This window comes from Tenrec ecaudatus, chromosome 4 (genome assembly GCF_050624435.1).
Source record: "Tenrec ecaudatus isolate mTenEca1 chromosome 4, mTenEca1.hap1, whole genome shotgun sequence".
In the NCBI taxonomy this organism is placed as follows: domain Eukaryota; kingdom Metazoa; phylum Chordata; class Mammalia; order Afrosoricida; family Tenrecidae; genus Tenrec; species Tenrec ecaudatus.
The window spans coordinates 64,599,277-64,626,710 of NC_134533.1; the positions used below are offsets into that span (position 1 = coordinate 64,599,277).

Below are 27,434 nucleotides of genomic sequence, written 5' to 3' on the forward strand. Positions count from 1 at the left end.
CACGTCCCTTCTGTAAGTGGGTATCCCGATACCCACAGTTGGGCTTTGGGTCTCCACTCTGCATTCCCCCATCATTTACAATGACATGATTTTTTGTTCATTGATGCCTGCTACGTGATCCCTTGGACACCTTGTGATCGCACAGGCTGGTGTGCTTCTTCCATGTGACTTTGTTGCTTCTAAGCTAGATGGCTGCTTCTTTAACCTTCAAGCCTTTAAGACCCAAGACGCTATATCTTTTGATATCCAAGCACCATCAGCTTTCTTTACCACATTTGCTATGTACACATTTGTCTTCAGTGATCATAGCAAGAAGATGGGCACACAGTGATATGATTTGTTGTTCTTTGATACCTAAACCTTTCTCAAGTTTAAACTGTGCTGTATTCCTTTACAGGAGCCCTGGTGGGATAGTGGATTACTTGTCAGGCTGCTAAACCACAAGGGTAGCAGTTCGAAGCCATCAGCTGATTCTGGGAAGAAGGATGAGTCTTTCTACTCCCATAAAGAGTTACAGTCTCAGAAACCTGAAAAAGCTACTCTACCCTATTCTATAGGGTGGAATTAACCTGATAGCAATGAGTTTTAGTTTTAGAATATTCTCTTATTTTGTTCACACAACTGTCTCTTGATCCATCTACAGATTCCACATGAGCACAAGTAAATGCTCTGGAATTCTCATTCTTCTCAAGGCTGTCCATAGTTTGTTATGATCCACACAGTTGAATTCCTTTTGCATAACAAATAAGACACAAGTAAACATTTTTCTGATATTCCCTGCTTTGAACCAAGATCCATCTGACATGATATCTCTTGTTCTATACCCTATTCTGAATCCAGCTTGCCTTTCTGGCAGCTCTTTGTCAATGTACTGCTGCAACTGTTGCTGAACTTCAGCAAGATTTTCCTTGCATGCGATATTCTATAATTTGGGAATTCTGTTGGGTCACCTTTATCTGTTGTTTTGTTTTGTTGGCTTTTTTGTTTTTAATAATGTAGGGGAGAGCACAAACACAGTTCCCCACTACCTCAAATTATGCAGTCGGGAGTCCCACATTTGGGGAAATCGCAAGGGTCAGCACATCCAGCGTGCAATGGATAAGCCTCACCCTGGGAAAACCACCTTTGTGATCATGTCATCTCCCGTGCCAGGTAAGTATGGGGTCACCTTTCTTTGGAATGGGCACAAATATGGAATTCTTCCATTCAGTTGGCTCGGTAGTTGTCTTCCGAATTTCTTGGCATCGATGAATACATGCTTCTAGTGTTTCATCAGCTTGTTGAAACATTTTACTTAGTATTCCATTAATTGCTGGAGCATTGAGGCTTCTTCCTTCAGTCCCATTGGTTCTTCCTCATATGCTTCCTCCCAAAATGGGAGAATGTTGACTAGTTCCTTTTATAGAGTGACTCCGTGTGTTCTTTCCATCTTCTTTTGATGCTTACTGCATCATTCAAAAATGTTTCCATAGTATCATAATTCAAGGCTTTAATTTTTTCTCAAGTTCTTTCAACTTGACATATGCTGATCACATTCCTCTGTTTTGGTTTTCTAGTTCTAGGTCTTTGCATATTTCATCACAATACTTTACATTGTTTTCTTGAGCTACCCTTTGAAATCTTTTGCTCAGTTTTAACTTCAATTTCTTCCACTTTTTAAGAGGAATTCTACATTCACGAGCAAAAGGGGCATTGTATTGGGTCACCTTTCTTTGGAATGGGCACAAATATGGATCTCTTTTAAGCAGTTGACCAAGTAGCTATATTCCAAATTTCTTGTAATAGATGAGTGAGTGCTTCCTGTGCTTCTTCAGCTGGCTGAAACATTTCAATTGGTATTCCATCAATTCCAGGAGCCTTGTTTTTGTATAATGCTTTCAGTGAAGTTTGAGCTTCTTCCTTCAGCACCAATGGTTCTCACTCATATGCTACCTCCTGAAATGGCCCATTGTCGACTAGTTTGGGTTTTGCACAGTAATTTGGTGTATTACTTGCATCTTCATTTTTTATGCCATCTTTTCTTGATGCTTCCTGTATCAGGGAATATCTTGCCCATAGAATTTTTCAAGGTTGCAACCTGTAGGGAACTGCGTGTCCCCCTACCCTGGATTTAAGCCATGTACGACCTTTATGAATTCACTCTGTTTCCTGCCATACAAACTGCCCTGAGATTTTACTGCCTTTGTTTCATTTCCCGCCAGAGGGTGGCTGTTTTGACCCTTGCTAGGATTGGTGCTCTTTCACTAGCAGCTGCTATGTTCATTGGTCAATACATGACTGGTGGTATTTCCCCCAAGGCACCAGGTTTGCTTCATTAGCATACTTACCTGTTTGCCTTATTTGGAGATGCACAACTATTGGCTACCTCAGCTGTACCTTATTTTACATGTGACGTAATGGTGCCCGCCCTTCGCTGGCTATTTAAACCTCTGCTCTCAACTCAATAAACGAGGCTTGATCAGATTCCTGTCTTGCCTCTATCTCTCTGGGCCCTTGCCCATCTTCATTCCCAGCCCCTCTTTCAGGTACCCACGTTGTTGATGTCCCGCAGGACGGGACAGCAACCTGAGACTTGAATTTCTTCATAAGCTCTTTCAGTTTCTAGATCTTTTCACATTTCACTATAATATTTGGCATTGTCTTCTTGAGCTTCCGTTTGAAGTTTTCTATTCAGCTCTTTGACTTCATCCTTTCTTTCTTTCTGTCTTTCTTTTGCTTTAGCTACTCTATGATTAAGAGTAAGTTCCAGAGTCTCTTGTGCCACCCAAGCTGATCTTTTCTTTATTTCCTATCTTTTTAATCTTTTGTTTTATTCATGAAGAAGGGTCTTAATGTCATCCTACAGCTCATCTGATCTCCTGCCATTAGTGTTCAGTGTGTTAAATCTGTTCCTGAGATGTTCAAAGTCCAGGTAGGACAGACTTGAGGTCATATTTGACTCTTGTGGACTTAAATTTTATTCAGAACTTACACATGAGCAATAAATGGTCTGTTCCACAGTTGGATCCTACTCTGGTTTTAGCTGCTTCTCCATCATGTATTCCCACAGATGTATTCAATTTGATTTCTGTGTATTCCATCTTGGGAAGTCCATGTGTACAGTTGCCTCTGTGTGGTTGAAATTAAGTATTTGGCATGAACAATTTGTTGGTTTTGCAAGTTCACTCATGAGATCTCCAGCTTCATATCTATCACCAGTTCATATTTTCCAACTACCATTCCTGCCTCTTTGTTTCCAACTTTTGCATTCCAATCGCCAAGAATTATCAATTCGTCTTGACTGCATGTTTGATCAATTTCTTACTGAAGACATTGGTAGAATTCTTCAATTTCTTCATCACTAGTTTTTGTGGTTGGTGCATAAATTTGAATTATGGTTGTTTTGTTTGGATTCCACATAGGAGATATTGACCTTTTGGCTGATGATAGTCTAGTTGATTCCTGTGTGTCTGTCCAGCATAGGTCATGTATATAGTTACCACTTATATTGTAGAAAGGGGTATTTTCCATGAATAATCCATTGGTTTTGCAAACTTTTATCCTAAGATTCTCCAGCATTATTTTTATCATAAAGGCAATGTTTTTCAAATACCAACCAGTATTGTTTCCAGCTTTCATAATCCTTGTAATTGCAAATGCATTTTGATTGCATGTTTGATCTGTTTCACATTGCAGACATTGAAAAAAGTCTTCAATTTCTTCATCTTTGGCATCGAGTTGGAATAACTAATCTTATTTCTGGATTTCCATATATTATATCATCACTGACAGCATTGTACTTCAAAATCGATATTGAAATGTTCTTTTAAACAATGAATGCAATACTAACCCTCTTCCATTTGCCATTCCCAAATAATGGGTCATATAATTGTACCATTCAAAATGGCCAATACTGATCTATTTCTGCCTTAATGCCAAACTATCTATCTTTATGCATTCAATTTCATTTTTTATAAATTTTAATGTTCTTATATTCGTAGGTTATACATTCTAATCATTAATGGATTGATGGTTGTAACTCTTTATTCTAATTTTTGATTCATACCCCATCAACAAATGAAGGCTCTCATGTAATTACTAAATCCTGATCATTAATGCAAAACTCTATTTCCAGGAAGCAGTTCTTCCTCAGTTGTGTTTTGAATGTCTTCCAACCTAAGGGGCTCATCTTCTGACAATGTTGCACTGCTCTTCAGAATGCTCTCACTGAACAATAGTTTCAGAAGTACATTGGCAGGTCTTCTTTCATAATCTTAGTCTGGAAATTTTCCTGAAATCTGTCCACCCAAAGGTACCCTTTCTAGTATTTGAAACACCAGGTAAATAGCTTTCAGCGGCAAAGCAAAACACACACCAACACAGTGGGCCAAATAGGCAGACAAGAGGTAAATGAAAACATATTGTGTTCTGTTGGTTGACGAGAGAAACAAAACCAGTGACAGTCCATATATGTGTGAGAAAGAGATTTCTATCAAGAAGTAATTATATATTGAAAAATATCCCAGACCAGTTCAACTCAAGTCCATACGTTCACTACTAGTCCATGAGTCCCTCTTCAGACTCGTGCAGCCACATGCAACAATGCAGAATGGAGAAATTTCACAGGCCTGTGGGTGCAAAGTCGTGTGGGTCCCATGGTAGTGGTAGTATTACAGGAAATGGCAGGTCTCAGAATGTCTCCCCAGCAGGAAGGTGAATGCAGAGAAAAAAGGGGAGATTCTCAGGGTCCTCCTAATGAGAAGACCACGCCCACAAGGAGGCATCATCAGGCTCTGACCTGATTGACAGGTTGAATACCACCCCTACACTTTTATATATCAAGTTGATATGAAATCATGTAACTACCACATATAGTATAGCCATATTTAAACCCTTATCTATTTATAAATTATAAATATAGAATCAAATATATTTACAAATTATAAATGCACAAAATGTTCAGGGATGAAAGGAAATTTATTGAATTGAAATGTTTTGGAAGAGAGATACACCCACCACCCATGACTATTTATAAACATTATTGACATTTGAGTCATTGCACACATTGTAGAATAAAATTCTCATTCCAAAAAGTAAGGAGAAACTTAGAATGCACTGGATTTGGCCAATCCTGGCAAAATTACTTCAGTGAAACAGCTGCAAATAAAACTAAGACTAAGCTAAACTAAATTTAGATTGGTCAGCTGATACTTTGTAGACATCTTCAAAAGTAGTTAAAACCAGCCCAATCATGCAAATTGTTTTAAACTCTTTACAAATTAAAGGAAACACAATTTTAGTAAATTATGAAATTGGTGAATTTGTCCAGCCAGCCTTCCAGCAAATGGATCATTCTGTGAAGTGAAATTCAGGAAACTGGATTTCCTTCTGTCTCATCCCAAAGGATAGGAGCCCTTCCTCTTCTCACTTCATCTGCCACCTGTGTTCTAGATCCACCCCCCCCCCTTTTGCTTTCTCTGGCTTTTGTTATGTGGGAAAGAACTGGGAGTTTCCTTTTTCTTTCCTAGAGTTTCTTCAGGGAATTGAAGTCCTTAAGAAACTGGAAAACATGCTCAGTGTTGGAAGATCCCAATTTAAATGATGCTGGAATTGAGCCATTTTAAAAACTGCTTTCTTCTTTCAAGGCTGAGCTCCACTAAGGAACTCTAATGACCTTTGGCTTCGCATAATAATTTTGAACCAGGGGCTAAGGCTTGCACCAATGCTGCTCACTGTGCCTTCCTGAACTAAGAGAGGACAAATGAATAAAAGAGTCAGCTAAAACTATGAGATTCCCAGTCTGACATAGAGTAATTGTTCACAAGGCAGGTGTTTAGGCAATCTTGTCTCTCTTATGTTGTCATCTTACCCTTCCTCTGATTCCCTAAGGTCTCTTAGCCCTTCCTATTGTTGAAACTACCTCCCAATCCTTTCTGCTTTGAAATATCCATTTCATGGTGACAGGCCTCTTAAATCTCAGCCCCTTAAAAGATGTCCTAGCTTAAGACCTGGATTGGCTTAAAGATTCTACTTCTGCACAGTATTCTACATGTCTAGAAATAAAAGGAAAGGAGTCCTCACTCTCAAAACTCCCCAAGGTCTACACACAATTCCATACCCTTAAGAATCATTCCAGGTAGACTATTCAACATGGAGGCAGAGGCCAACAAACTGGAACTGATGGCTGGGATATGAAACCAAGAACAATTATTCTGATTCAGCTGGCAAGGAAAATCCAGTTTCCCTCTTGAAGGAATTGTCAGCCATAAAGTCTCACTATCAAACTTTGCATACATAGTTTAAACAAGTTGCTGTTGAACAGAAAGAGGCTAAGGGTTGAATTTGTGTTACTTTGACTTAGACTATGATTTGTGTTGCTTTGAATAAATAAAACTATAACCATGAAACAAGAACTACAAAAGCTAACAGATCTGGAGCTGTCCCATTGACCAAACAAGACAAAATCACATGTCAAGGTGGCATACAGGTAAAATCACCCATCTGGCACTCCTGCTGTTAGACCAGAAATTAAGAGGTAAGGAGGCCAATACTGGGAGGCTGGGTGCTAAAAATAGATTCTGTATACTAGGATCTGGTTCAGACCTTTCCCTTTGATTTTCACCCATGAAGCAATTCAAGAATTTGCTGAAACACTCTAAGTTAACTGTGTCTGTCTGCCTGTGGGCCCCACTAACCACTCAACAGGTCCAGCAGAATGGTATCTGCCACTCCTTCCTGAGCCCTAGACCCAAGGGAACAGTAATTTCCCCCAGGCTTCTGTCTAAAAGTGGTCATAATCCCAGGCTAGCAGACAGCCTCCTAGAGCTAACCACAAGACCTCACACTAGAGTTCCCCTCACTGCTATCCAACCTCTGCCTACAGTCTAGGGCTTTGGAACTCCCCTGCCCAGCCAGGAACAGAGTGACTACATAGGCCATCCCCTTTCTGCCTCTCCGCAGCTCCAAACCTGCCAGTGTAGGTAATGATAGATAATTAGAACAATAATTTGTAGCAATTGAAGACCCGTTGGTATATTTACCTGTGACAGAATTCAGTTCCCCAGAGCACAACCAGATAGAGCCTGGAGTGACACAGGAGTGCAGCTAGGAGTGAATTCAGATCCAATTGGCCCCAAACCCACTCCGCTAAACTGGCCCTCCTACACGGGGGGACAACACAGTACAGCCCTGATACCAGGGCACCCCACAAACCTATTATACAAAGGGAAAAATTTTTTAAACCACTTTCAATTCCAGGCTGTGTTCCTTTGTGTAATTTTGAATATATGCCTGCAGACACTGTCCCTTAGCACAACATAAACATAACAACCTAGCCAGAATGCTAATCTCCAGAACACAGCCTAGGATTTTAAAATAACAAAAAGGGAAAGGCCAACAGTTGTTGATAGCAACAGGCCAAGGCAAAAACTGGCTCTCTACCCGTTTTGGGCTCTACAAAGTCTTTAAAAGCCTTCAAATTGTAGCCTGACAGTACAGACCAGGTCTGTGCCTGTGCTGCAGTCCTGCCCCAACCAGCCAATGGCATACCTACCATTGCCTGCCTTAGCCCAGAGACTGAGGCCCCCACTGCCACAAGTCACTGAGTTGCTGCAGCTACTTACCTACATATCAATATGACCCACCACCATAGTAGACCACAGGTAGTCCTCTAAAACAAGTCACACAGAGAAAAATCTAAGGGCCCCTTGGTCTCCCAGAAACATGGCACCCAGTTCTTCCAAAATGAAGATAGCAACATACCTCAACACCCTCAACAAGAAAACAAAACACAACCATGGAGGAAGCTATAAACCTAATGATGCTCAGAGAATAATCAGATGTGGATCTGCCACAAAAAGAAATCTTCAGAATGCTGCTTGGAATAATACAGGATATGAGGGAAGCAACACAGAGTAAGGACACAATGATAGGGGAATTGAAGTCCATGATAGAAAGGATGAAGTCCACACACCAAAGGAAATAGCAAGAACTAATAAATGAGGTAACAGAAGCAAAACACAAGACTACGGGTTTCACCACAGACTAGAAGAGGTGAAGAATCGCACCAGCAATCTCAGGGACAATTAGGCAGACTTCAACAAATAGGAAAGACCGTCAAACAAGATAATCAAAGACAATGACAAATACTATGAAGAGAAACATTATTCAAAAAAAAAAAAAAGAAAGAAACATTATTCAAATAATTGGTCTACCAGAACAAGACACAATGAAGAAGTCAAAAGCTAAATAAGCAAGGTAACTTCTGGAAGCAAGCTTCCCAACCTTAATGAATGAGAATCAGACATTCATATAGGAAGCAGAGGACACCAGTTAGACTAAACCCCAGGGCACATAATAGTTAAATTATCCAACTTTGAGGAAAAAAGAGAAAATCTTAAGCAGCAACAACAAAAAGAGGCAGGCAGACACATACAATGGTGCTCAAATATGAATATGCTCAGACCTATCAGCAGATACAATGAAGAGGAGGAGAGTGGAATAATGTATTCCAAAGCTGAAAGAAAAAACAACAAACCAAGTATCCTCTACCCTGCCAAACAATCTATTAAGATACATGGTGAGGTAAGAGTCTTCCAGGACAAGGAATAACTCAAGGAACACGCCATAAAACACCCAACCCTGTGGAAAATCCTTGCTGACTCACTATGATCAGAAGACCAACATCCACCAAGCACAAACAGGAGACCACCAAACACTGAAAACAATTTCCAAGATAAGATGGCCTAGGAAAAAGAGAGCAAGAATGAAGCCCTCCAGTACAAACATAGGAAAACACCCAACACAAAAATTACGGGACGACAGCAATGAATCCACAGATCGTGATAATAAACTCTTATTGTTAATGGTCTCAACTCATCCATTAAAAGACAAAGGTTCGCAGACTGGCTCAGAAAGCATAACCCATCAATATGTTACCTGCAGAGACACATGTTAAGCTCACAGACAAAAGTAGACTAAGAATAAAAGACTGGTGGAAAATATACCTACTAGCAACTTTAAAAAAAGCAGGGGTTGCAATCCTAACCTCTGACAAAATAGACCTCAAAGTGCAAACCATAACAAGAGACAAGGAGGGGCACTCTAATATGCAAGGTATCACTAAACCAGGAACCAGTGAGCCTAATAAATTAGCCTACACAGCTAATGAGGGATCCGCGAAATTCAGCAGACAAACTATTAAAAAGATGAAAAGAGAAATCACAGATTCAACAATCATAGCAGGTGACTTTAATACATAGCTCTAAGAGAAAGTTAGCAATAGCGGAATATATGGAGGAGTGGCAGGATACAAGATCAACAAACAGAAGTCTATTGGGTTGCTTTATACATCAGAAAAGACCATGGAAGAGGGGATCAAAGAGGCAGTACCCTTCACAATAGCCAAGACCAAATTGAAATATCTAGGGATATGTTTAACAAAAAAATCCAAAAGACTTATACAAGGAAAACTACAGGACCCTACTACAGGAAACCAAAAGCAACCTCCACAAATGGAAGAATATCCCATGTACATGATTTGGAAGACTCAATACATTAAAGATGTCAGTCTTACTCCAGGCACTATATTTGTTTAATGCTGTGGTAGTCTCATAATCTGGTGTCAACTTGTGAAGGTTGTGGTGTCTAGCCTGGCAATCAGGTTGCAGCTTGATTACCTCATTTGGAGGCGCCATGGAGAGATCCCGCTGGAGGCAGGACACAGACACTCCCTGCGAGACAATCCTGTTGACAAGACACATGGAGCTATGCTAGAGCCATGGAGCTGAAGAAGCCACGTGGAGATGCATGGGTGTGTCTGTGAGTTTGTTTCTCTTGTCACCCTGGATTAACACAAGGGCTATCCCGATTCAAATAACAACAATCTTCTTCAGAGAATTGGAAAAACTGACCACCAATTTCATGTGGAAAAGGAAGAAGCCCAGAATTAGCAGAGAACTCCACAAGAAGGACAAAGTCAGAGGGTTCACTTTACACAGTCACAGTGGTCAAATCAGTGTGGTACAAGAATAATGACAGATACTCAGACCAATGGAAAAGAACAAAAAACCCAGAATCATTAGCATATAGTCAACTGATTTTTGAAAAGGACCCAAAAAAGCATGGTGCTGGAAACCATGGATATCCACTTGTAGAAAAATGAAACAAGATCCTTTCCTCAGTCCTTGCACAAGAACAAACTCAAGGTGGATCACAGACCTATACGTAAAACCATAAACTATCAGGACCATCAATGAAGGAATTGGGACAAACCTAAGAACCTTGGCTCAGGGAATACATAGGCTAACTGCAATAGGGAAAGGTACACACACACGTGAACCTGAAGTCAACAATTGGGATATACTAAGAATAAAACACTTCCGTTTGTTGAAAAACTTTACCAAAAGAGTAACAAGAGAACCCACAGAGTGGGGGAGGATTTTTAGCAATGACACAACAGACAAAGGGCTTATTACTAAAATCTAAAATGTTCTCCTAGCTAATCACAAAATGACAAGTACAACATGAGTCCCCTGAGGTAAGTATAATCAGCACAGTAGGTATAGAAGAACAGCCACTTATTTCACACTATATGGGTTGAGGTACAAGCAGTTGGGTGGGCGACAGACCAAACCCATGATGTAAATGTTACTCCAACACAAAGAAAAGGAAAGGGGTAAGGTGTAGGGAGAAAGGGCGGGGGGAGATGATGGCACTGGGAGAGCAGGGCACTAACCTGCCCAAGGGGACAGTATTGGTTATTTCTCCACAGAATTGGAAGTGTGCATACAGACCTCACCATGGCACACCAAACTCGAGGGCAATGTAACAATGTGGAGCACCTCATGAAAAGAGTGGGCCGGCCCCAATCAGACCCAAACTGACCTCCTCTCTGGAAGTATGTGCTATAGAGGACAACACTAAGCCTACAGGTTGGAGAGACGGGCCAGCATGTGTGTCCCCAGTCCCCAGTATGCTCCAGTGAGGGGACATCATGTCTTGAGCTGTTGTCAGCCCTATAGTCCTCTCTGTGCCTTAGCAGCTCCGTGCAGGCACATTGTCTTCAGGGCTTGGGGTGCTGACATGGGGTCTAGACCCTCCATCTCTATTTTCCTTCTTGGTTTGCTTCTGTGTGGGCATGGCAGGTCGTTGCCTCTCCCCAACGTGTAGGTTTAGTGTTTTCCTCTGACTGAACATCACGTACATTCTGCAGACATAGCACATATATATTACAATGGTAAGCAAACCAGATTACTGTCCAGTGAAGGATAACATCAAGTAATCATGTACTAGAAAGAATGTGAACTTGGAACTATGGCGATAGCAACACTTTGCAAACAACAATTTGAACCCCAACTTTACCGTTAGCAGTGAGTACTGGTGATATGAGAACCATAAAATGTGGGTTTGAGCAAGTCAGAGAGCTCAGGAAAGATGTCTATGATGAAGTGGTAAGGTAGTACTGTAGTGAAGTGACCTGAGGTAAAATAAGTGTCCAGAGTGAAGGACTGAAGTGTGCCCAAGGCAAAAGGACAATTCAAGTCAAAGCTTTTTTTGAACATTTAGTCTGAATGAGGGCTGCCATTTTCTTAAGTGGAAGCTTCTTGCCTCTCAGCTCCCAAGAGTGATATAAATAAGGCTTATTTGTTAAACTCAGTGCATATAGAATGCCGATTTTGAAAATAGTTTCTGAAAAAAAAAACAGATACAAACTTTCCTATATGTACACATTTTATGTATACATATTTCAAAAATTCTATTACCTTTTAATTCCATTTTACATATTTCCCTCTTGTGTAATATATATATAATATATACTTTTTAAAAAAAATCCTCCTTTGCTTTCAAGTCAATTTCAACTCATAGGGACCATGTAGGACACAAACTCTTACAGTGTTTCCAAGGCTAAAATCCCTACAGTTGCTGACTTCCTGCTACCTCTTTTCTCTGGTGCATTCAAACTGATGACTTTTCTTTCAGTTAGCAGCCAAGCACTTAGTTCTTCCACCACCAGGGCTTCTTATGTATAATAAATACTATGTTGCATATTGTATATATCATGTAGAGAGTATATAATACTATTATATTCCCCCTTCAGGTGGGGCCTACAACTTCCCTCTCTAAATATGGTCTAAACTTAGTCACTTCCTTTCAAAGAACCAAATCTGTAGAGAGAAAAAAAGAGTAACTTTGCAGTAGGCAGACCTAGAAGACATAACCTTAGCCAAGTGATCAAGGTTAACATCACCCATGATAGCTCATTTTTACATTGTGTACCCCTCCATATGATGTGATGGAAAACGCTCTTCAACTCTGTCTAAAGGAAAATGGAAATTTTCACAGACCAGATAAGACTAAGGTGCGATGATTACAAAATAGATGAACTCTTGGGACAGAGCATATGTGTAGGAAGTTGTAAATGGTGAAATCAAATAAAGTCTGGAGCTTTGTTAATGATAATGTACCACGAGAGGCTGGATAAACAATCTGTAGGAGAGAACAACGGGACCGACAGTTCTGGGGGAACATGGGAGAGGGGGAGGGGAGGGAAAGGAAGTGGTGTTAACCCAGGGACGAGGGAACAACAAGTGAGCCAAAGTCAGTGGCAATGAGGGTACAAGAGGTCTGGTAGGGATTGATCAAGGGCAATGTAAATGAGAGGAATTACTGAAACTCAAATGAAGGCTGGGACAAGAGCAAAGGAAATAGAGCAAAGAGCTAGGAGGCAAAGGGCATTTATAGAGGTCTAAATACGGACATGTACATATGTAAATATATTTATATAAATGATGGGGAAATAGATCTATGTGCATATATTTATAGGTTTAGTATTAAGGTAGCAAATGGACATTGGACCTCCACTCAAGTGCTCCCTCAATCCAAGAACACTTTGTTTTATTCTATTAAACTGACATTCCATGATGCCCACCTTCCTGACACGATTGCTGAAGACAAATGGGTGCACAAGCAAGTGTGGTGAAGAAAGCTGATGGTGCCTGGCTATCAAAAGATATAGCCTCTGGGGTCTTAAAGGCTTGAAGGTAAAAAGCGGCCATCTAGCTCAGAAGCAACAAAGTCCACATAGAAGAAGCACACCAGCCTGTGTCATCAGGACGTGTCGAATGGATCAGGCATCAGAAATCAAGGAACAAAACATCATATCATTGTGAATAAAGGGGAGTGTAGATTGGGGACCGAAAGCCCATCTGTAGGCAACTGGACATCCCCTTACAGAAGGGTTACGGGGAGAAGACAAGCCAGTCAGGGTGCAGTGTAGAAACAATGAAACATACAAATTTCCTCTGGTTCTTAAATGTTTCCTCCACCCCCACTATCATGATCCCAATTCTACCTTACAAATCGGGCTAGACCAGAGGATGTACACTGTGCACTGGTACAGATAGGAACTAGAAACACGAAATCCAGGACAGATGATCCCTTCCGGACCAGTGGTGAGAGTAGCAATACCAGGAGGGTGGAGGGAAGGTAGGGCAGAAAGGTGGAACCGATTACAAAGATCTACATATAACCTCCTCCATGGGGGACGGACAACAGAAAAGTGGGTGAAGAGAGACATCAGACAGTGTAAGATATGACAAAATAATAATTTCTGAATTATCAAGGGTTCATGAGAGAGGGGGGATGAAGGAGTGTCAGGGGAAGCCAGCCCCTAACACATCATTACGGGTCCGGTAGGCGCAATTGTACAGCGATAATAAGTAAAGATCATAGTAAAGTCATAGAGAGCATGAGAGATAAAAGTGAAGTATAGAAATAAATGGGAGTCAGACACGTTTCATAGTAGCATGCTCACCTCAGCTCCACTCGATGGTCCACGTGGAGGGAGAGAGTTTTTAATGGTAGCCCCAGCCCCTTTTATATTCTCTGGGGTCATGCAAGCCCCCTAATTACAGGTGAGTACATAATCACAGGGAGGGGTTGTGCTATAGGTAATACAATAATGAGAGGGGGTGGTCTAGGGACATACATGTGATACATGTGATAAGATGGGCAGATAACTTTGGATGTCACAGAGTCATCTTGGCCTGTTCCCTGACTCAGTTGATAGAGATCATTATTGGTAGGCTTGGCCACAGGCCTCAAGGAGGAATAGTTTATTGTCCCCAGTAGCAGGGAGTGAGGCTTGCCATATAGTCTGGTGACTAATCACCCTAGAGGCCTACCCTGTACTCTGGTGACTAACTACCCTGGGAAGGATGTCTGTAAGCCTTTGATCTCTCCCCACAAAGGAGCAAAGAGGGAGGGGGAAATGAGCTGACACCGGGGGCTCAAATGGAACTGCCATGATCTCACCAGCCAGGTCCATACACAGTACGGGCAGAGAGGGCAGGAGGAAGCCCTGCGATTTATTTCTAAACAAAACTTATATATCTTTGGGGGCATTCAAGCCTCCTGATTACAGATAACGACCTATGTCATAGGTAGGAGTTGTAACATAGGTAATACAAGCAATAGGAGGGGGGTGACCTAAGGGTGTACACGTGATAGTAAAGGGAGAAAATAGGGACACCTATGTGGCAAGATGGGCAGACCCCAGACTCATATAGTGGCCTAATCTTAGTCATCCTTGAGTGGCCCTGGACTTGCCTTTGGACACTCCTTCAAGGGAACAATATCAGAAGGGAGTGGTCCCTACTTAGAGTGAGGCAGACTATACAGCCTGGTTGCTCTAGATGACTGATAACCCTTAGGGAGAATAACCTCTGACCTACTTTCCTTGACCTCCTAGTGTACAGTCATTTACCATGCATAGCAAGCAGCATCTTGGGTTGGCCATATATTTGGGGGAGACAACTTGGGAGAAATCTTTCTGTTTCCCACAATTGCCCCCCTTTGTTTTATGTATTAAATTCAAAGAGCTACAGGGGATACATCATAATTTACTATACACTGAAAGCTGCCAAGGCAAAATTGATGACAATGTTAAAGTACCCAAACCAAAAATTCAGGCTTGTGGCAAGCAGTTTGAATCTAGGGATAAAGCCCCCCTATGCCCATCTACTATTTGGGGGAAGGTATGGAAGGGGTTGGATGCCGCAGCAGGAAGAGAGAGTGAATAGGAATTCCTGTTTCTATATAGAGACAAAATCAACCATGTGCTCACTATAAGGCAACATAGCTATAAGGGGAGAAACTGGAAAAGATAGTTAACGCAGGAAAATATACTTGGACTATATCTCTAACTTTCTAAAGTGGTGGCTTTCCTACCATTTTCAGATTCCCTCTGTACTAGTCAGGGATTAAGTCCCAATCATATTTCCCTCAGTGTTAGTTTCCCACATTTCCCCCTTCTGTATCATGTTTAAGATTTAATAGTGTGATAGAGGCAACACGGTCTCTTTTCATATCTCATAGCTTCCTATAGAAATGGCACAAGACTTCGAGCATCAAAAGTATGATGTTAGCACAGCAAGCACATAAGGCAGCTTTACGCATGAGACTGTGTATCGAGTCTCATTCTTGTGAAAGCTTACACATAGCCAGATTGACTGGGGCCAGTAAAGCTGCCTGAATAGCTTGTTAGTGGCAAGAGGTAATTTCCACAGGACCCACTCTTCAGGGCCTGTCTCAGGCTTCAGTAAACTGGGGCGGGGAGGTACAAGGCCCCCTAATGACAGAACATTAACTTTGACCTGGTAGCCTTTAAGGGTCCTGCGCCACTCGCAATCACTGACATAATCACATGAGGTAATGTTGGATTCCTCTGAGCACTTAGTTATAAATTTTCTGTGGGGGCCCAATCAATAACAGTTACAGTGTCATTTCTTAACACCTTTCCATGTGGCCCCTGGCATGTGAGCCATTTGAGTCTGTCAGCAATGACATGCTGATAACTCATGATTTTACAGGCTCCCATATCTCCTCTCCCCTCCATAGTAGTGGAGTTTTCATATTCTTCAAATACCATATAGAAGCCATAGCTGGTTTCATTAAAGACCAGCCAGTTATTCCATGCTTGAGAATTAATGGATAAACAGCTAGGGCTGGCGCTCACACATAAAGGCAGAGTTTCAAAACCTAGAGTAAAATTAAAATTTTGCCTTCTTCATTGGGGCGTCTGGCTATTCCCTCTAATCTCAGGTCACAGCATCAGCTTGCCTCCTTTCTTCTGGGCCTTGCTGGCTGAAGAGAAATCCACCCATCTCCTCTGCCTGTGAAAATGTAAACAAATAGCCCCTCTCTTTGAGGTGCTAGCCACCTGTAAGTGGAATCATGGTTAAGATTGGGTGGTCTCTTCATCTCCTCCTTGTCGTTCTTTCTTCAAACGTGCTTGCATCCTTCTATGGGGAGTCCATCAGCTTTATTCTGCAAAAACATAAATGTGTAGCCCTTTCTCCAGATGATCAATGGACCTGGATTCCAAACACGATTCCTGTCTTCCTTGTGTTGGTTAGGCACAATTCGGGAACATTAGAAACAGTTTGATCTGTTCTTATCACACCAAGGATTCCAGCTTCAATGAGTCATCTCCTCGAAATCAAGAGGAGTGATCAAGACACCACCCCACCTTGGAATTTCAAGGATGGAGACAGCTGCAGCTCCTGCCCCCTCCCTTCTGGTTTACCCTTCTGACCAGTTTTAAAACTTGCTCCATACCACAGATAGGCCCGACGTCACTGACCCCCACTCTCGGGCCTGTGAACCTCACCTGGGAGCGCAGAATAAACTTTTCCTTCTTCTCTCTGGCCTGGCCTCAGTTTATCACGGCAAACCTAATATTTGGTGATGAAACCAGCGTGGAATGAGCCCCCTGTTAGCTGCCCAGCTGTTTCAGGGCACCCTCTCCCTCTCACCCCACAGATATCGGCCCCAGGGATCCTCGGTCGCACTCTGGTCTGGTAGCACAGAGACTAAGTCCCAACCCATGTCTATTTCTGATGAGCCCTGCCAGCCTCTCTGTCCATAGGGTGTGGCCATGTCAGAGACTGCCCTCTATTTTCCTGCCTGGCCCAGGGTGGCAATGGAGACGTCCTTGTCAACACGCCAGTCCTCCTTATTCTGTCTGTAGCCAAGGGTAAGTGGTCAGGACACTGGTCCTATAACCTAGACTATTGGTCTCTGGAAATTAGCCATGGGTAATAATAATTAGAAAACTGATCCCCAGATACCACTAGGGTGCCTCTTGGCCAACCTCACTAAACTGGGGCTGGTGCTGGACATTAGTCCAAAGCGCCTCATATTTATTTGCATGGCTAAGTGGCCCAAGTACAATTTGGATAATGGGTCTAAGTGGCCCAGACAAGGGATTTTTTATTTCAATATTCTAACCAATCTAAGTAACTTCTGCCAAAGGACAGAGAAGTGGCCTGAGGTCCCGTGTATTCAAGCTTTCTTTTTTTCTGTGCTCCCATCCTCTCTTTGTATTTCCTATTCCCCTTCCAAGGTTCTCTTATTCTGGGAAGACTCTCCTTCTCCAGCACTGAGCCCTTCTCTCACCAACCTTTTGGACCAACCTAACCAGAGTGAGCACCTTGCCTCCCCTTCCCCTTCTACTCACCCCCTCTTTACCCTGGCCCCCCACGTCCTCCTTCCCTGTCCTTTCCTGACCACTCCTCTGCCTGCTGGCTCAGGTGAACCTGGACCCTCACTTGTCTCTCCTGTCAGTAAACACACCCGAGAATCCCCCTCTCCTTTGTCCTCTCCAGGAAGTGGCCAGGGCTGCAGGGATGGTCTGGGTTCGTGTTCCCTTTCCTCTCACTAACTTAGCTCAAATTGAAATGTACTCAGGTTCCTTTTCTAGAGATCCCACCACTTACATCAAGGAGTTCCGCTATTTGTCTCAAGCCTATGATTTGTCCTTCATTCTGTGATCCCAGGTGAGATTCACCCATCAGCATGGGGGCCAATGAAGTTGTGCCTATCTGTGGTGAAGAGCAAGTTTTTAAGCTGTTCAGGAGGGGACTTAAGCCGTCTCCACCCTGAAACTCTGAGGTGGGTTGGTGTCTGTGGGATACAGAAAGATTTCTCCCAAGTTCCTAGATATAAAGTTCCTGTTAGATCTCTCTGGAGCTAGATCTATACCTCGGTCCTTGGCTCCACACGAGAAAGAATTCACGCCAAAGCCTGGTTTGTGATCCAAGTGAGTTTTATGAGAGTTAGAAGAAGTTTTGGGTTTACACGGCACCCATAGGACTCCGCCCGCACATGCAGCCTGGCTGGAAACTGGCGGTATCACGCAAAAGATGTCTCTTGACTCTAGGCTCCTACCTTTTCAAGGATTCCACGGAGAGGTGTGGTGGATGACCCCTGATCGACCCCATTGGCTGAACTGAATTCACCTGGCCTAGATGGGCCAATCCAGGTTCAGCGTCCACCCATGCCTACCGGCCAGCAGGAAACCTGAACCTCTGAGCATGTGCAGTGCGCCACTTCTTTGTTTCCGTAGCTTAGCCCTCTGGGAATGCATTAACGGACATTCCCCAGCCCTATGCTAGCCTACCTATCATTCCTTTCTCTGGGAACCATGGATTATACTTTTTCACCACTTGTAGAAATCTTTGCATCTTTTTATTCATTACTGCTACCTTCTGTTATTTGCAGTAAATGTGTGAGAGTAATAACATAAGTCTTAGGTTTACTTCTTTTGTCCCATTGTCCTCTTTAAAATATGATACTATTATTCTTATTCCTACTTATCTGCTAATCCTCACACCGGATCCTCACTTCACACAATTTCCCTGATTCACTTTGCCATCCGGTGGGGCCATATCCTACTACCCCACATTGGGCGCCATTTGTGGGAGTAGACCAGCCCCTCACAACTATCACAGGTTTGGTAGACACAACTGTACAGTTAAGATATATAAAGATTATAGTAAAGTCATAGAAAATAAAGGAGATAGAAGAGAAGGTAAAATAAAGGAGGCAGACACATTTCATAGTAGCATGCTCACCTTCTGAACTGCCATGATCTCACCAGCCAGGTCCATATACAGTACGGGCAGAGAGGGCGGGTGGAAGCCTGCGATTTAATTCTACCCAAAGTTTATATACCTTTGGGGGCATTCAAGCCTCCTGATTACAGATAACGACCTATGTCATAGGTAGGGGTTGTAACATAGGTAATACAAGCAATAGGAGGGGGGTGACCTAAGGGTGTACACGTGATAGTAAAGGGAGATAATAGGGACACATATGTGGCAAGATGGGGTGACCCTAGACTCATATAGTGGCCTAACCTTAGTCATCCTTGAGTGGTCCTGGGCTTGCCTTTGGACACTCCTTCAAGGGAACAATATCAGAAGGGAGTGGTCCCTACTTAGAGTGAGGCAGACTATACAGCCTGGTTGCTCTAGATGACTGATAACCCTTAGGGAGAATAACCTCTGACCTACTTTCCTTGACCTCCTAGTGTACAGTCATTTACCATGCATAGCAAGCAGCATCTTGGGTTGGCCATATATTTGGGGGAGACAACTTGGGAGAAATCTTTCTGTATCCCACAGGCTCCAAATAGAAATGTAGTGATATGAAGAAAAGTAGGAGAAAAGTTCTGGCAATCTGATTCTGTAAAGATTTATGAAGCTTTACTCTGCCCTATAGGGTTGCTCTGAGGCTGGAGCTTCCTGTGTCAGAGGTGTGGCTTTGCAACCAACAAAAAAAGGTGCCGATGGCAAGCTCTTCTTTTTGGCAACTGTACCAATAAATATTTAAGATGGTATCATTCTCATGTACTTTGGACATGTTATCAGGAGAGACCAGTCCCTGGAAAAGGACATCATGCTTGTTGAAGTTGAGAGACAGTGAAAAAGAGGAAGGATAACAAGATGGTTTGACACAGTGGTGGCATCAATGGGCTGAAATATAGGAACAAGTGTCAGGAGGGTGCAGAACCGGGCAGAGGTTTGTTTGTTGTAGTACATAGGGTTGCCATGAATCAGAACCTACTCAATGGCACCTGATAATAACAACGACATTAGAGGAAACTAACCAAAGACCATATGGAAGTTCTCAATACTATCTTTACAACTTTTCTGTAAATCTAAAATGTCCCCCAAATTAAAAACTTTATATTTAAAAAAAACCAGTAGGGGAAAATGAAGCTATAAACAAAATGAAATGAAAAACAGAAGCTAGAGACAGAGAAAGCCTTTGTGGCATTTAAGTTTCTGGCTCCATTTGCTAGTCATCTCTCAGGCTTGAAACCTTGGGCCAATAATCTACCCTTCCTTATTAGACTAATTCAAATTGGGTTTCTTTCCCATGCAATTAAAGAATTTTCACTCTTACACGTCACTCCTGCTTTACTTCGACTTACTCATTATCTCAATGTCATCTGTTTCTTGTTTTGTTTTACTTTCTTTTTCCTGTCCTCTCCTTTGATCACTAAGCTCTTTAACTAGACCCTGATTCCAAAATCTAGCAGACCTTTCAGCTCTCATCTTACTGTGGGGTTTTTACTCTGTCGACAGCTTTTGCATTCTAAGAGCTGTTTGTTTCCTGGCTACTGAGAACACGTTGGGCACTACATTGTTGGTCACTCCTGCTCACTCCTCTTCAGGGTCCTTTTGTAGACCTACCTAGTCCTTCTTATTATATACGCTCTCTAGGTCACCACACCAATATTCATGGTTCCACTCATTATCTGTATGATGCAGTGTCCAAAATATCTATAGTCAACCCCAATCAGCCCAGATGTCTCCTCTGAATTCCAAGTTTTCTACTTACCGTATATACTCGTGTATAAGCCGACAAAAAATGTGCTGAAAAACTGGGGTTTGGCTTATACACGGGTCAGTGGTACCCCAGCGAGGTGTAACACCTCACTGGGGCCCCCCAAGAGAAAAAGACGAGCACCTGTTATCTCGCGGGTGATTGCCATTTCTCCGCTGTTCATTCAAAGCCCCGCTGACACTGCAGGGCTTTGAATGTTTGTTTACTCACATCTAACCAATCAGAGCCATCCTATGACTTGTATCTTTGAATAAGCCTTTTAAAGACCGTGAGGGAAGGATGTGGCATGAATGGATGTCATCTGGTCAAGCCCGACTAGCAAAAGGAGGAAATCTCATGGCACCTGACATAGAGTTAATAGCAAAGTGGATTCGAGATGCATGGGAAGACATTCCAGAAGACATGGTACAACGTGCCTTCCAGAAATGTATTAGTAATGCTATGGATGGCAGTGAAGACCGTGCTTTGTATGAAAATGACAGCAGTGATGGTGATGACGGCGATCTCAGTGAGGACAGCGTCTATGATGACCTCACACCAGCTGAAGCTCTGCATTGGGATACGGAAGATGATGAGGAACCCAGTTTGAAGGATTTTAACTCTTTACAGTTTAGCTTGGTTGCTGATTAAGCTCAGGGAATAGTACTCTTAAGGTATCCTTGTTGATACCTTACTGGTTTTGTTGAACCTATTTTCCACTTACTGTGCTGGTTTACTAATGTTAAATGACTTGTTGTCCTTTTATTTATGTTTTTATTTAAAATAAATATTTAAATACATTACCCCACTGATGTCTCAATTTTTAGTAATTTTATTTTCATTTATTTTGATTATTGAAACTCAACAATAGCTTTTGCCTTTTCCACCCTAGGCTTACACTCGAGTCAATCAGGTTTTCTGGTTTCCCAGGTAATAATTAGGTACCTCGACTTATACTCGGGTCGGCTTATATTCGAGTATATATGGTACCTTCCAACAAGCATCTTTATCTGCATGTTTCACATAGATTTCAAACTCATCATTTCAAAAACACAATTCATCATTTTATCTCTCTCTTAATAAGTATATGACCCAGGGAACCAGAAACATCTCAGAATCTTTCCTCTCTACCATCTTTAAGTTCCATAATTTCTCTTATATCATACTCCTCTTAACCCATTCTATTTTCACTAGCTCACAATAAGTTAGATATTGAGACTGAAATCTGTTTTGTCTCCTTTCATCCTGACAGTGAAGGTCCTTCCCAATGTATTCCTATTTCCTTTTTCTACTTTCTCCTTTCACACTAATCCAGAAGTCCGACATGCCTGCCAAGTCAACCTACTCTGGACCACCACTACTGTCCCCTATATAGCATCTACCTAGGACCAGAAATTATGGTGACGTGGACATGCCTGTTTATGGTGCCTGAAAGCCCTTTCTCCAATATCTTCTTCTGATAAGTATCTACTCGACCTTCAAGCTCCAGTGCCAGTATTATCTATTTGCTGACATCCCAGCCCCATCCTGGAGGAGGAATCCTCTCCAGGAAAAAGTCTTGTGCTTTCCTTTATTACTATACTCCCAATTCCAAGGGGGTAAGCCTGTCTATGCCAAGGGGTAAGCCTGCCTTCACAGCTTATGGTGAGCTCCTTAGTCATTCATTTTTTTAAACATATTTTATTGTTAATTAGTTTGGGTTTACATTTCAGGTAATCAAATTTTTGTTTAATAATTTACATTAGTAAACAACCCCCCAACCCTCAATAGTTCACCCACGCCTTGATTTCTCTTTGCCCTCTTGTGGGGTACTATCATCCATTCACCCCAGGTTAACACCCATCAACAGTCTTGCCTATTGCTTTATTCCCCGCCACCCCCCGCCCCTTTCACTTGGCAATCTCCAAAGTTCACTCCCTTTAGTATGAAAGTCTATCTTTGTTTTGTTTTTCTCCCTTATAATAGCGGTCTCTCTCCTATAATGTCTGCACTTTGGGGATCCCCTTTAGTCTTTCTTAATTATGTATTTTCAGTGTAAAGCTGCTACACTGTAAGGTCTTAAATGTGTCTTTAATAAATGAAGGAAGCAATAATATAAGTCATCTTGTTCCCCTAAAGTACCTGTTTCTCCTCTCCCCAACCTTTAAATGTTATAGAGCTTCTTGGGTCTGTCCTAGGTTCCCTTCTTTCTCATCCCCCTGTACAGCTCTCACTGAGCAATCGTATTCACTCCCTTAGTTTTACTTTCTATCTGCCACATTTACCATATAAGGCATCCAAACCCTAAGGCGAGTCCTCATTTTCTCAAAAAAAAAAAATTCAAAAAGTTTTTTGACCCACCGTTAGAGATGTGGGTGAGACACTCAAAAGTCTACTTGGATTACTTAATGGCCCTAGTTATACACAGTTGCACATATCATTGCTCATAGATTATATTTGACTTAAGAAATATTGCTTTTCCATCCTCACAATGTATCTAGCCTTTTACGTATGCTCTTCACATGCACCTTGAAAGGCAGTGTCTTTCTCATCACTTGGGTCACCTTTTCAGTCATCTTACACCTTTTCCAGTTTAAGTAAACAGTTTGGGAGAGTACACAGCACCGTGTGAGCCTACATTTGATGGAGTTGTTGGAAACTTTATCCCAAGTCACAAGTTCCATTTGCATCACTCCAGGGCAGTTGGTTTCTGGCATGCATCCTGTAAGAGTATATTCATGACCTCCAAAAATCACTTAATGTATTGCTTTTTAAAAGTGATTCTATCCTTGTTAACTTTTTATTGTAGTGTAACACGCACACAGAAAAGGACATACGGCATAGGTCTTCAGTGCAATGGATGTCACAAAGTAAACGCCCTAGAACATCACTCAGGTCAAGAAATAGAACTTTTCCAGCCTCTCGGAACTCCCTCCCAAGGACTATCGCCCTGCTTTTTAAAGCAATCTTTAAAAAGCATATTTAGAGACATGCAACACATGCAGTTGTGAGATCATGCTGCCAGGAATAGTTATAATAGCTGTGTGAAATTGCTTCGACTACTGATTCTAGCAAATGACTTCTACAAGCATCCAAAATAGCATTGTCGAGCGCAGTTCAGGTGAAGGGTCTGCCCACACAGTAAAAATAGCTAGCATTTGCTGAGCACTTACTACACACCGAGTACAGATATTTTTCCATGCATTAGAACGCGTGACTTTCACGCCTCCCTATGAGATCGGGCCTGGTGTCATCTCCCACTTTATAGATGAGAAAGCTGAGGCCGAGTCAGGTTAAGAAACTTTCCCCAAACCACACAGCTTGTAAATGGCAGAGTCAGGACCCCAAGCCAGGCAGTCTGGCTCCAGAGTCCACAAGCTTAGTCACCATACCATACTGCCCTATCCAGTGGTTTGTTGTTCAAAATAAAGTAAATGAGAGCAAACCCTGTAATATGAGAGACTTTGTAAGGACTCAAATATAAGGTTACTCCCTCTTTCCTGAGGGATGATTTTGGAAAAACAGAAAAACAAAAAAACCTCACCCTATATTCAAGCTTATACGGTATTTGCAGATGGCTCCCAAATATTTATGTTCATCCCAGACCGCTCCTCTCAACTGCGGACCTGCCTACCTAACCGGCACTTCAAAGTCTACCCCTCCAAATCACAAGTCATCGTGGTTCCACTAAGCTCAGCAACCTCCTCCCGCTCCTTTTGTCTGTCTGCACAGTGATCGTCACCACCATCCATCCACCCAGCTGCCCAAGCCAGAAATCTGAATGTCATCGAGGACGCCTGCCTCTCCCTCACTCCTCTTTCCCCCAAACCACACTCCCTTCTGCCTTAACGGAAACGGCCTGCTCTCCCCAGCAGTGCCTGGCTTCTTTGTACCATTGTACAGGTTTCAAGTTCAGACGATCTTTCCTTCACACAGCCCTCTCGCAGCTCGGAGGAAGGAGAAGAGGGGAGGAGCCAACATTCTTCTAGTTCCTAGACCGAGGGCTGCACTCGACCTCGGTCCGATTTCACCTCTCCCCATTTCCCTCTCTTGTTTGGCCCCTCGCGCCCGTGACCACCTCCTTGCTCCCTTCCCTTCTCTGAGGACCCATCCCGGTTTAGAGTTTAGACCACCAAGACGTCTTCTTTCTAATATCCTCCACTCGCTTTAGCGTCACATTAGGGATGAACGTGACAGTGAGGGGAAGAGAAGATGATGTTGGACGAAGGCAAACAAATAAGGAGCTCGGGACAAAAAGAAGTCACCAAGGGAGATTGAGAAGGAACGAGGGTCCAGAGAAAGAGGCGGATAGGGAAAATGGAGTTGAGACCAGGGAATGGGGAGAAGGCGTAGGAATGGGGAATGGTGAAAGGGGTGGGGGTCAGGCGAAGGGTTGTGATGAGAGATTATGGGGAGAAGAGGCTGGGAGCAGGGGGGCAAAGGGGAATGAAGGGAAGGAAATGGGCGGAAGAGGATGGAGAGGAAAGGAGAGGAAGACGGGGTGACGTTAACGGGATGGGGGTACTGGAAGAAGAGAAGGGAGATTAAAGAGTGGGGCGGGGAAGGGGCGGGGGTCTGCAACAATGAGGGTGAAGTGGGTGAGTGGAGGGGAAGAGGGGGAATAGGGGATGCGAGAAGAAGGCCCACGGAGAGGCTCAGGAGGAGGTGAGCCGCAGGGACCGCAGAGCAGCGGGCGGAGGGTCCAGCGCAGAGATGGGATGGCAGAAGGGGACGCGGGACGTGACCGGGAGAGGGAAGTGGAGAACGGGGACGGACCAGGGGGATGGCGCGGCGCTGGGTCCGGATCCGGCGCCGGGAGCTGGGGCCGGGAAGTCGAGGGGCGGAGGGCGGGCGGTGGGGGGGCCCGCGGCTCTTGGGTGGGGGCGGGGGCGGGGGCTCCGCGGGCGGAGGGGCGGGGGCTCGGGTTACCGCGCGGAGGGCGGGGGAGGGGAGGGAGGGAGGGGAGGGGGCGCGGGGCCGCGGCGGCGAATCTCGCATCCTCCGCGGGGCCGCTGTGGAGGAGGCGGCGCCCCGGCGACGGCGGACAGCCAGACCGACGGCCAGACCGACGGCCAAGGGCGCGCGATCGACGGCCGCCCACCCGGAACGGGGCGTGGGACCGGGGTATTGAGGGGCCAGACGATGCGCAGCCCCAGGCCCCGGGAGGGCGAGCGCTGCCCGGGGGGCTGACCGCGGCCGGACAGCGCCCCGGGACCGGGCGAGGGAACCCGCGCCGCGCGGAGGTCAGTGCCTGTGGCCGCCTGGTCCGTCCGCCCGCCCGCTCGCGCCCGCTGCGCGGCCGAGCTCCCCGGGTGGCGGCGTCGGCGGCGGCGGTGGAGCCGGGGGCTTTGTTCTGAGCCCGAGACAATGGGGGAGGGGGGCCTGGGCCTGCGGGACTAGGGCGAGCGTGAACGTGAGCGTGGGGGCAGGGCCTGGGTGTCTTTGTGTGCGTGTGTCACCGAGTCCGGGTGTGTGGCAGCCCGAGAGTGTGCCCGGATCCGAGGGGCGGGCTGCGGGGTGCGGACTGGGTTGTGTGCGCCCCTCAGTGTGTGAGCGCTCCGGTGTCGTGCATGTCACGGAGCGGTCGTGTAACTGTGTCTGCCTGTTTGGCCGCGTGTGTAAGTGCGTGTCACCCCGGAGATGTGTGGGTCAGAATGGGTGTGTGATGGTGAGGGAGCCCCAAGTCGAGACCCAGTGTACGTGTATGTCGTTTGCTTCTGTGGGAGCCATGTGTCAAAAGGTGGAGGATGAGTGTGTGACAGAGACAACCCGAGACAGAGACAAAGAAACTGGGGCGGAGGGGGGGTGTAAATAGAAGGGGAAAAGAGACAAAGCCTGAAGCGTGATGTGAGCACAAGCTGGTGCTCAAGCAAGTGAGAGTTTGTGTGGGGAATGCCTGCCGCGATCAGAATCCTGTGTAGGGGACAGAGGGAGGTCACTGCAGGCCTGGGTCCCACGTGGAGGGGGTGGGGAAAAGGGAGCCCTAGAAGCACAATGAACTCAGTGTGGCGTGGGCTGGGCCCGCAGCCACAAGGTCATAGGCCAGAAAAATATTGTCGCTTATGTCAACTCCTCGACTACTCACAGGGGACACAGTCATAGTCCTGCTCAATCCACAGGGGACGCAGTCCAGAGGCAACATGCATCCACGGGAGATACCCTCACAGCCTTCGCACTCCCTCTGGAAGTGCTGTCAGAGGCAACACACCCACCTAGTAGGCTCTGTTGAGCCAACACACACCTACAGAAGATGCTCTCATGACAACACACAGCAGAAACTCTGCAGCCAACACATTCCAACGGGATCATTGTCACGGCCAACACATGCCATGGGAGGCACTGTTACTACCAACACCTCTCCAGAGACACAGCTGCTGGCAACACACACCCTCAGAAGATGCTGTTTCAGCTGAGACATACTCAGGATCATGGTCACAGCCCCTGCTTCTCAGACCACACTGTCCCAGCAATATGTATCCACTGGAAAATTGTCAATGCCTACAGATAGAAGTAGACTTCACTGGAGTTCCCTGTACCTAACGGGTCCTCAGAGACCTCACACTAATAGCAGCCAGTGTCCAAACTGCCCTCGCCACACACGTTAGCCACTTGTACAACCCATTGGAAGTACAGTCCTGGGCGACACACACTGCAGGAAGAGTTGTCCTAACTGACTGTACCGTATAATATTCACATCATCCTGGCTCTGCCACGCATTACTCCTTCTCCCTGAAAAACTTTGGACCTGGTTGGTCTTCCTCTAACCCGGATTTCTCCCTTAGTTGTAAGTGCCCCTCCAGACC

General features: G+C 44.3%; 1 protein-coding gene and 1 non-coding gene across 2 annotated transcripts in view; one reads left to right on the plus strand and one right to left on the minus strand.

Annotated features, from left to right (window-relative positions):
• Window positions 1–996: 996 nt before the first annotated feature.
• On the minus strand, window positions 997–1,160 carry LOC142447339 (U1 spliceosomal RNA). The gene has a single exon (XR_012784080.1). It is a non-coding gene; the product is annotated as a U1 spliceosomal RNA (small nuclear RNA).
• Window positions 1,161–25,610: 24,450 nt separating this feature from the next.
• DCHS1 (dachsous cadherin-related 1) overlaps window positions 25,611–27,434 on the plus strand; it is a 38,641-nt gene continuing 36,817 nt past the window's right edge. The window contains exon 1 of the mRNA XM_075546146.1: window positions 25,611–25,874. The gene's annotated coding sequence lies outside the window, so the exon portion shown is untranslated. The remainder of the gene's footprint in view (window positions 25,875–27,434) is intronic.